The sequence below is a fragment of the Rhinatrema bivittatum genome, chromosome 3 (assembly GCF_901001135.1).
Source record: "Rhinatrema bivittatum chromosome 3, aRhiBiv1.1, whole genome shotgun sequence".
NCBI lineage: Eukaryota > Metazoa > Chordata > Amphibia > Gymnophiona > Rhinatrematidae > Rhinatrema > Rhinatrema bivittatum.
This window is the reverse complement of record NC_042617.1, coordinates 23,814,891-23,824,409: the sequence shown is the minus strand read 5'-3', so window position 1 is coordinate 23,824,409 and position 9,519 is coordinate 23,814,891.

Below are 9,519 nucleotides of genomic sequence, written 5' to 3'. Positions count from 1 at the left end.
ACCTTTTCCACTTGGCCCTCGTTTTGCTCTTTGTGTTTTCGTTTTCCCATCCCAGTTCTTATTCCTCTGGTTTCCTTTCTCATGCTCCTTCTGCCCTCTGACCTCACCCTGTCTCATTTCCCACCTGTGCTATCCCCCTGCAAATAGCAGCAGCCTCTTTTCGCCTCCCTTTAGTGTCTCTTCTGTCTGGTCGCTCCCCTCCCTCCCAGACTCTTTTCCCTAGTCTGGCTTTTCTTCCCTCCTTCTCTTAGGTTCCTCCTCCCTCCCTGGCTGATCCCCCTTCACCTACCCAGGACCTCCCCTCTCCCCCTCCCTCCCTGAGCCCCGCCAGGCTGCTTCCCATCCTGGCTCCCTCTCTTCCAGGATGCCCCCTACTGGACTGTGTGGGCGAGGGCGGCACCAGAGGGATCTCCAATGCCTTTTTCCTACTGCCCCTCTCTTCTCACAGAAATGATTCAATGTCCCGACCCGAAACAAGGCCACGCCGGCACCTGTTCTTCAGTTTGAGTTTAGTCTGATCCTAAGCTTTATCATATTATTGCAGGATTTTGTTATACTAAACATTTTTCAGAAGATTTTAATTTTTTCCTTTCATTGCACACTATTTATTTTGTAATATATTTTATCTTATTATTTACTATTTATTATATTAATTTATGATTTGTATCTTTATTGTATTCATTTCTTTTTCATTATTGCTACCTTCCTATCTGCCACTGCACCGTTTCCGGGACTCTGACTTCTGTGCGATGCCTCTTTGCCTTGGCTGTCGTATCAAGCCATGCCATCCGACCCCGGGCAATTGGACATTAGACACGCTTTCTGTGTCTGTGTGCGTACCAGGTCCGGTATCGTCCCCTTCCCTCTGAGGAGACTCCCCCATCCCCGTGAAGGGATTCCAGGACCTAACTGATCCCGTCGGGTTAAAAACTCTCACCATCACCTTCCCCCATCACCTTTTGGATGTCTCTGTCCAGTTCCTCCATCTGTGCTGGAGGTTCCATCGCCCGCACCGGTGTGGATGAACTTTCATCATGACCCACAGTACCTCCTCCTTTCTCCATGCCCCCCCTGCGCTGCAGTTGCTTTTATATTTATTTTTTTAAAAGTAAAGTCCTCCAAGTCCCACACCTGGTAACATCTGTATCCCTTTTTTTTCAAAAGCAGAGAATTAGAGAGCAGATAAAGACCTACAGGCCCAGCTGGCCTGCTCAGTGTCCCCTGCCTGTGAGAATAATACCAGGTCTCCAGTTCTATCCTCACCTCTCCTCTGCCGATAGGGTGACCGGACAGTCCAGTGCTGCAGCCACTTATACAGTGTCCGGTTACAAGTGTAAAATCCGGACAAGCAAGGCCAGGGGCCAATCAACGGTAGGCGTGTCAGGATTCGTAGAGCACCAGTCACTGCTGCTATGCAGTGCTTACTGCTCACTCAGTGCCCTGAGATGCAACATGCAAGGAGCTCTCCGATATCCTGGTTGGCTCAATGGCTGTTCCCTTCCTCCCTCAAGTCAGGCCCCCCCTTCTCCTAGACAGCTGCTGCCTGCCTGCCTGTCCTGTTCTCTCACCTCAGACAGGGGCACGGGCCCTCGGGCCTCGGTTCTCGAGCTTCCTTTACCTCCCCCACTCTGGCTCTTCTCCGACGCAGTGTGTGCCAGCAGACGTCACTCCCGCAGCCACAGCATCTTGCACCTGACATTTTTTTGCTTCACTCACTGGAGGCTGTGACTCAACTAACTGTTTCTAGTAAATTTGCAAATTCAGCTCCTCGCGCTGCCCGCTGCTGCCTCCCTCTGACCTCCGACACAGTCCTGACCCCATGTGGCTCTGCCCATATGTACCGTTCTTCCCTCCCTCCCGCCATCTTACCTGCAGGCTCCACACCACCCTACCCGGGACTGGATGCAGTCATTATGGCCAGGAAGGGACAGCAGGAGATAGTTTTAATCCTCAGTTCTAATTATTGAATGCTATTTCATGAATCTGCTGTTTTGAAATGTTATTGATTTATATAAAAAAGTTGTATCTTGCGCCCTCCAAGATTCAGGGTGGTGTTATTGGAAATGTATAAAAATTTGTATACTTTAATGTTCTGTTCATCAGCTGTTTTGAAATATTTATTCATTTTATTTGTATGGTTTTATTATTATGATGTTTTATATTTTCTGATTTTATTGTTTGATGTTTTCTGAGGAATGGTGTTATTTCTGTTATTCCTTTGTTTACTCCTGGGGGAATTCTGCGCACAAAAATTTTAAATTCTGCAAAATTCTGAATACTTTATATGGGTCAAAATAACACAATTTACATGACAGTCTTTAAGTAAGGGGTTGAATAACTGAATTATTTTTGATACTTGATCGACCACTTTGTGGCTAAGTATTTTTTGATTAATATCTGCGGGTTACCAGCCGGTTGAAAGATACAAAATAAGTTGTTTCATCAATTTGCACTTTAATGGTTTATATATAAATTTACTAATAAAAAATGGTTTTTGGAGTGTTGGATGGGTAGACATGAGACAATAGATGATTAAAAAATCTTTGAGCTCACAGGCTGATTACTGCCTGCGGCCCATTGCGGGCGAGAGACAGCGGATTAAAAGTCCACCGTGAGCGAATGCCTATGATATTGTCTCTAGTCTAGTCTTTGATATGTGGTGGTGGTAAATAGTTATAAAACTATTTCCCTCTCTAGAGTGTTACACTTTACTGTGTGAGCAGTCTTTAAGTAATTACATTTTTAATTAATACCAAGAAAGGTTATTACTTAAAGATGCAGAATTTTAAATATTTTGAGCAGAATTTCCCTAGAAATTCACTGTAAGAATGTCCCACTCTCTCTCTTTACTCCCCTGGCCACTTTGCCCTCTCCACCTGCCAGTATCTCTCCCCTTCACCTCTAGGCTCAACCCCTTCCACTCTATTGTCACTCCCAGAGTTTGACCCCATTCTCAGTACTGCCCCTCATACAGGCTCCCTCTGTCCCTCCCTCTCTCACACACATGCTCCCTCTCTCTAATACACATACACACACCCTCATACAGACTCCCTTACTCGCACAAACACATCCCCTTATACAGGGTCCTCTCTCTTGCATACGCACCCACACAAGCTTCCTTTCTCTCTCATGCATACACCCTCGCACAGGCTATCTACCTCTCCCTCACACACACCCCTTCTCACAGGCTTTCTCTCACACATACACAATCCCATAACACAGGCTAGCACCCTCACATACACACGATCCCTTTTTCATACACACGAGCTCCCAATCTCTCATACACATACACACTCCTACACAATTTCCACATACAGGCTCCCTCTGTCTGGCACCCACACTCAAGCACCTCCCCACTCTCACACCCCCTGCTAACACCTCTGGTCTCTCTCGCACCCCCTGCTCACCCCCCTGCTCTCTCTCTCTCTCTTACACCCCCCTCCCCTTGCTCTCTCTCATACCCCCTCCCCCTCTCACACACACACACACACACATTGTCACCAGGGCCTTCATCTTCACCTCGAACGGCACGTGCTCTGTTTGAAGTACACCGGGATCTTCATCTTCACCGCGAATGGCGTGCTCCATTCATAGCATGCTGGGACCTTCATTTTCGCCGCGAACAGCACGTACTCCCCCCCTGCACAGAATTTGGCACTTCTGTGCAGGGGGGGAATTCTGCACAAATCCTGCGCTCCTCAGTAGCACAGAATTCCCCCAGGACTATCTGTTGCACTGCATATAAAGTCTGTATTTTTGCAGTTTCCACTTCAGTTTACATCTGCATGTTTCTATTTTTAATTTATGGTATATTCTGTTTTTGGTGAAGGTCTTTCTGTATTCTGCATGTTTAGCCAAGGTGAGATATTTTGCTAGTGCAGCGGTTCTCAACTGGTGTGTCACCACACTTCCCAGTCCCCCCGCCCCAGCGAAATAGAACTCATTCTCCACCCAGGGCTTAAACTGCTGATAGCCCTGGTGGAACGTGTCAGGTGAGCTGGAGTCGGCGGCACTGGCATGGTCATTCTTCCGGTCCCCTGCGGCTGGGAAGAGGAAGTGGTATGCAGCTGGCACGCGCGCGGGAAGAAGAGACCATGCTAGTGCGAGCAGTGCGGCCTGAAGAAGAGAGGTGCGGCCTGAAGAACGAGCAGCGCGTGCGGAGCACAAGAGGAGCAACGTCAGCCCCCGTGGCTGATAGGAGTCCTTTCTCGAGGCCGCGAGGGCTGGAAGTGGAGGGGATTGCTACTGCCACTAAGGCAGGAAATGGAGTAGGCTACTGCTGTTGCTAGTTTGGTGCAGGGAGAGAGAGGGTGAGTAAGTGAGCGAGCAAGCATATGTTTTTGAGATCCTGTGTGAGAGACAGAGAGAGAGACAGCATGTATGTAAGTGTGTGATTGAGAGCCTGTATGTGTAAGTGTGTTTGAAAACTTGTTTGTGTGAAAGAGAGTATGTGTGTGTAATTGAGAGCCTGTGTGTGTGATTGAAATCCTTTGAGTGTGAAAGAGATAACATGAATGTAAGTGTATGACTGAGAACCTGTATGTGTAAGTGAGAGAGATTATATGTATGTATGTATGATTAAGAGCCTGTGTGTATAAGTAAGAGAGAGAGCATGTGTGTCTGTGTGTGATTGAGAGCCGGTGTAGGTAAGAGAGTATGTATGTGATTGAGAGTCTATGTGTGTGAGAGAAAGAGACAACATGTATGTAAGTGTGTGATTGAAAGCATGTGTGTGTATGTGTGAAAAGACAAGACAGCATGTGTGTAAATGTGTAATTAAGTGCATATATAAGGAGAGAGAAAAAGCATGTGTATATGTGCATGATTGAGAGCCTATGGAAGTGAGAAAGAGAGAGATTGTGTATATGTGTGTGACTGAGAGAGAGAGTTTGTGTGTGACTGAGAGAGAGGAGAAAATTGCACGCAAACCATCCCTCCACCTGCTAATTCAAAACAATCTTAGGGCACCTGGATATCAAACGTTCCCAGGTATGCAGAGCAAAGCATTTTTTTTATCCTTATTTTTCATTATTGGATCTTTGTCTCTCCTATTTTGAAATATTTTATTGGTCTTTAGAAATGTTTGATGAGTTTTTAATTATTGGATATTCCATTCATCAGCCGTTTTGAAATAATCTGTTCTTTTTATTATTATGGTTTTACTGCTATTGATTTTATATTTCTTGATTTGTTTTATGAGGACTGGTGATGTTTCTCTTGACTTTGATATTTATTTATTTATTTTTAGATTTTTATATACCGGTGTTCCTATATGAAATAAAGATCACATCGGTTTACATTGAAACAGAACATGAAAATTGCCAAAAGGCATTACATAGATATACTGCATGCAGTCTCTCTGGCAAGTTGCGGTTTCCAGTTCAGTTTTTGTCTGCATGTTTCTAGTTATGCTTTATGGTCTCTTTATTCTTTGTTAGGTGAGGGTCTGCACATGTGACTGAGGGGAGGTATTCTGCTGGCGTGTAGTTTCTGTGCAGGACTCTATAGCAACCCGGCTTGTTCTGCTTTCCTAATAGAAGGAGTATTGGTGTAATATTTTCAGTTTTGCCTTGTAAAGTGGTTACTGTTTGAGTGCTGGATATTGGTACTGTTTTGGTATGGGATGTTTACTATTTATGCAATTTCTGTTCAGACAGAGTACTTATCTTTCCCTTGTGTCATTCTTAGCAATAAAAATAATACTGGGCCTTTATTTTTTATTTCCACCGTGAATTGTAATGAGCAGTGTGTCACACATGTGAGCGTGGTCTGTCAGGTGTGTCACGATGGGAAAAAGGTTGAGAACCACTGTGCTAGTGTAGAGGGATCTATAGCAGCTTGACTTGTTCTGTTTTCTAATGGGAGGTGTATTGGTGTTTAGGGCCTGGTGTAATATCAGCAGTGTTGCCTTTTTCATAGGTAGGGTTGTTACTGTTGAGTGCTAGCAGTTAGTGCTGTTTAGCTACAGGAGGTTTGTTATATTGTAACTGTAATTCAGCATACTCATTGCTTTCCGAGGGCCAAGACCACACCCAACATGTATTTTAGAGCAGGACTAACATCATATGGGTTCCAAGCAGCAGGATCGGAAATATATGCAAATGTTTGCAGATTTATGCAAATAAAGGGGAGGGAACATACCCCCAAACCCCGACCCCCATCCCTGGGCCTCAAGTGTCCAGTCCTGGTCTGTGGAAAAGTTGACAACCCCATCTACAGAGGTTGCTCTGTGCTTGTTCCAGGGCTTATTGAATTCTCCCTCCCCTGCCCCCAAACTGCTCCTTCCATTGAGGGGCTGCTCTCTTCATACGCAGAAATACTACCTCATATTACTCAGAAGTCAAACCCCTCACCCCCCCGTGCAGCTTCATACTGCGTCCCGCTCCTGGTGCTTTAGTCAGAACCTTTGAGATACACGAATATCTCAATTATAACCCCCCTTTCCTTTCTCTTGGGCAGGATATGCACACGTTTAGGCCTCTCATGGGGCTCTTCCATCCTCTGGCTGCCTCTGCTGTCTCTGCCCGTCCAGAGATGTGGCTTTGGTGGATTTTAGCATCTCCCTTCCTCTGCTGGTTCTGTCTCTCCCTATGCAGCCATTGCCTTGTTACGTTCTTTGCTAACCTTGGCGTCACCTGATATGTTCACCCCCCTCAGGTCCCTCTCATGTCTGGTGGTCAGCGCTTTCCCCCTCCATTTCTCCACGCCCACCCCCCTCCCCTTGGGTATCACTGCCCCAGGTTTCCGTGCCGCGAATGCTTCTCTGCACCTCCTCACGTTAAATATTAGCGGCCACGATCTCGAGCACTTCTCAGGTTTTCTTAAATCTCTCGGTTCTTCCCTCCCTCAGCCTCCAGTGAGCCTCTACGCACTGTCACATCCCTTCCACTTCCCAACTGGGCCCGACACAGACCCTGCGCACACTGCTGACCCACGGACACCCACCTCTTTATGAAGTATGTCCAGGGCCTCTTGAATTCGACTGGAAAACTTAAGCGGCGAATGGTAGTTCTGGTAGGAAAGATACGAACAGACGTCAGTTCACGTTTCTTACTTGTGCAGAGAGGGAGCAACACGCAGGAGGCCCCCTTAGGTCTCGTTTGCTGTCTTTCTGTCCACCCTTGTAATTAACAGTTTCAGCAGTCTGTCTCCCTTACATGGAAGCTGCCTATCCATTGAGGAATGCGTCTCCATGAACTTCTGTCCACTACGGTTTCCCGGCCCTTCCAAGGCTGTCTCCCCTGCTGCTACTTACAACCCAGCCCGTATGGTTTGCTTTGCATTTTAATCTGTTCACGATAACTAAAATGGACCTGCATGTCCAACCTCTTTTCTTGTTATCTCCAGCTCTAACTATCCAGGAGGCAAATTCAAATCTATCTGAATTGCCTTGGGCGTGGTCCCTGTGTCAAAAGCATCCAAAATTGGCTTCTTACACACCAAAGGCAACAGCCGTCCATACGGACGTGAACAAAAGTGAGTGGGTGACCAATATTTCACCCGATTTCAGGCTTTACTTACGGAATCCTTGCAGTAGTCACAAAGGTCGTTGGCTCCGACAAACAAAGTGATGACTTTCCAGTCGTTCTGATAGTTGATTCTCTGTTAAAAAACACCAAAGGTTCAGTATTCGGAAACTTGCTTTCCTGTCCCCCGAGTGCGCTGGCTGTCTCTGCTTCCCCTCAAATGCTCTTGTAGCTGACGCAGATGCGGTTATTGGCTCGGGTTTCTGCTTCTCACGGGCCTAAGTCCATGGGAGCTCTGTTACGGGCACCCAGGCCCCTCCACAACGCAATAAGCCACTGGACTAGCCCAAAGAATCTTACTTTCTATGCCCAGGCTCTTGTACCCTACTTTCAGTGTAAAAATACATCTCTACCCTGCACAAAAGAGTCTCTGCTTCAGCCACATAGCAGAAGTGTCAAAGAGGAGGCTTGCCACTATAATACAATGCAGTAGAACTACGTTGCCCTTCTGAGGGGGCCCGATGGAATAAGGGGCTGTGTGCACGTTTTTGGCACGCAAACTTTACTGCCAATGCATAAAATAATACACACGCAGCGTGTACAGGTTAGCGCCCACCGATGTAAACGTACTGGTAATGAAGACATGAGCTATTATCCACACACCCTCCCCCCAATTCAGAGGCCGATGCAACAAGACGCACGATAAAATGGACGCTCGTATTGCGCGTCCGTTTTCCTAACGCGTGCACAGCCGCATGCCTCCGGGCGCCCGATGCAATATGAAAATGAGGTGCTGCGTTAAAAAGGACGCAGTAGGGAAAAATTGTGCGTCCCCAGCGCTCGAATGCATCGGGCGCCCGGAATTGCAACCGGCGCGCGTGCGTTTCATCCCGCCTCAGGCCGATTTCGCTGCTTGCTAGCGTGTGTGCAGGTTGTGCGTGTATACGGTGGGTGTACAGCCTGCGTGTAAACTGTGTGTCCAGAATTTTTATACCTATATTTTTTAAACGCCAGCAATAGCAGCGCAACAATACTAAGTAGCAGGAACCTCAGAAGACAATCATTTTTTATTTCTCCTGAGCCCTTGACTCACGGACTAACTTAATGCCAGCTCCGGGGCTGGAGTTAAATTTTCCACGTTAAAAAGTGTGCATTGGGCACCCAGTGATTTTCTGCATGGGGGGGAAGGGGGTAGTAGCTATTAGCCTCGTCTACATGGCATTTACATGTGACGAGCGAGATCGGCTCTGCAGTTGTTTGGGTGAACGTTTTGGACGCACTAATCTCCTTATTTTATCGGGTGCTAGTCTGGTGCGTCCCAAACGTGTGCCCAGCCTCATGTAAACTTGGTGCTAGGGCTGGGCGCACTTTACTGTATCGGCCCTGCAGCGAGGTGCGCTGGCTGCCCTCGTGTTTCCTTAGCGCTGGAAACTTAACTCCTGGTCTGAGGTGGAGTAACGTTTCCAGCGTTGGTGCTGGTCTGTGGATGGAAGCGGGAGTTCCGGTGCCTTGGGATTTATGCTCAGAAAATAAGATTAATGTGCATACAAAGCACGTATTTTGTGCATGAATATGATTTATGTGCACATACAATGCTTTCTGCGCTGCAAACGGTTTTTTTATGTACAAAAATCATATTTTCTGCATCTAAATCCCAAGTACAGGTCCGAGGACAGCGCAACTCGGGATTTCCGTGCTGAACACAATTTTTGTGAGCATAAATCAGATTTTATGCGCAGAAAATATGACTTGTACCCATAGAGCATGTTTTCTGTGCATAAATCATATAATTATGTGCTAAGCATTTTTAATGCATATTTTCTGGCTAGCATGGTTTTTTTTTTGTTTGTTTTTTTTTTTTAACTCCAATGCATTAGCACGCCATTCGCTGACAGCATAGGGATCTGAGATTGTTTTAGCACGTGCGCTGACCTATCTCGGCCCCTGAAGGAGGAAAGGGGACAGGACTTTCCATGGTTTTCCTTCCTTTGAAACAATGGTCAGATGGCTAGCACCTCCAGTATCAAAACACGACGACCCAAAAATTACCAGA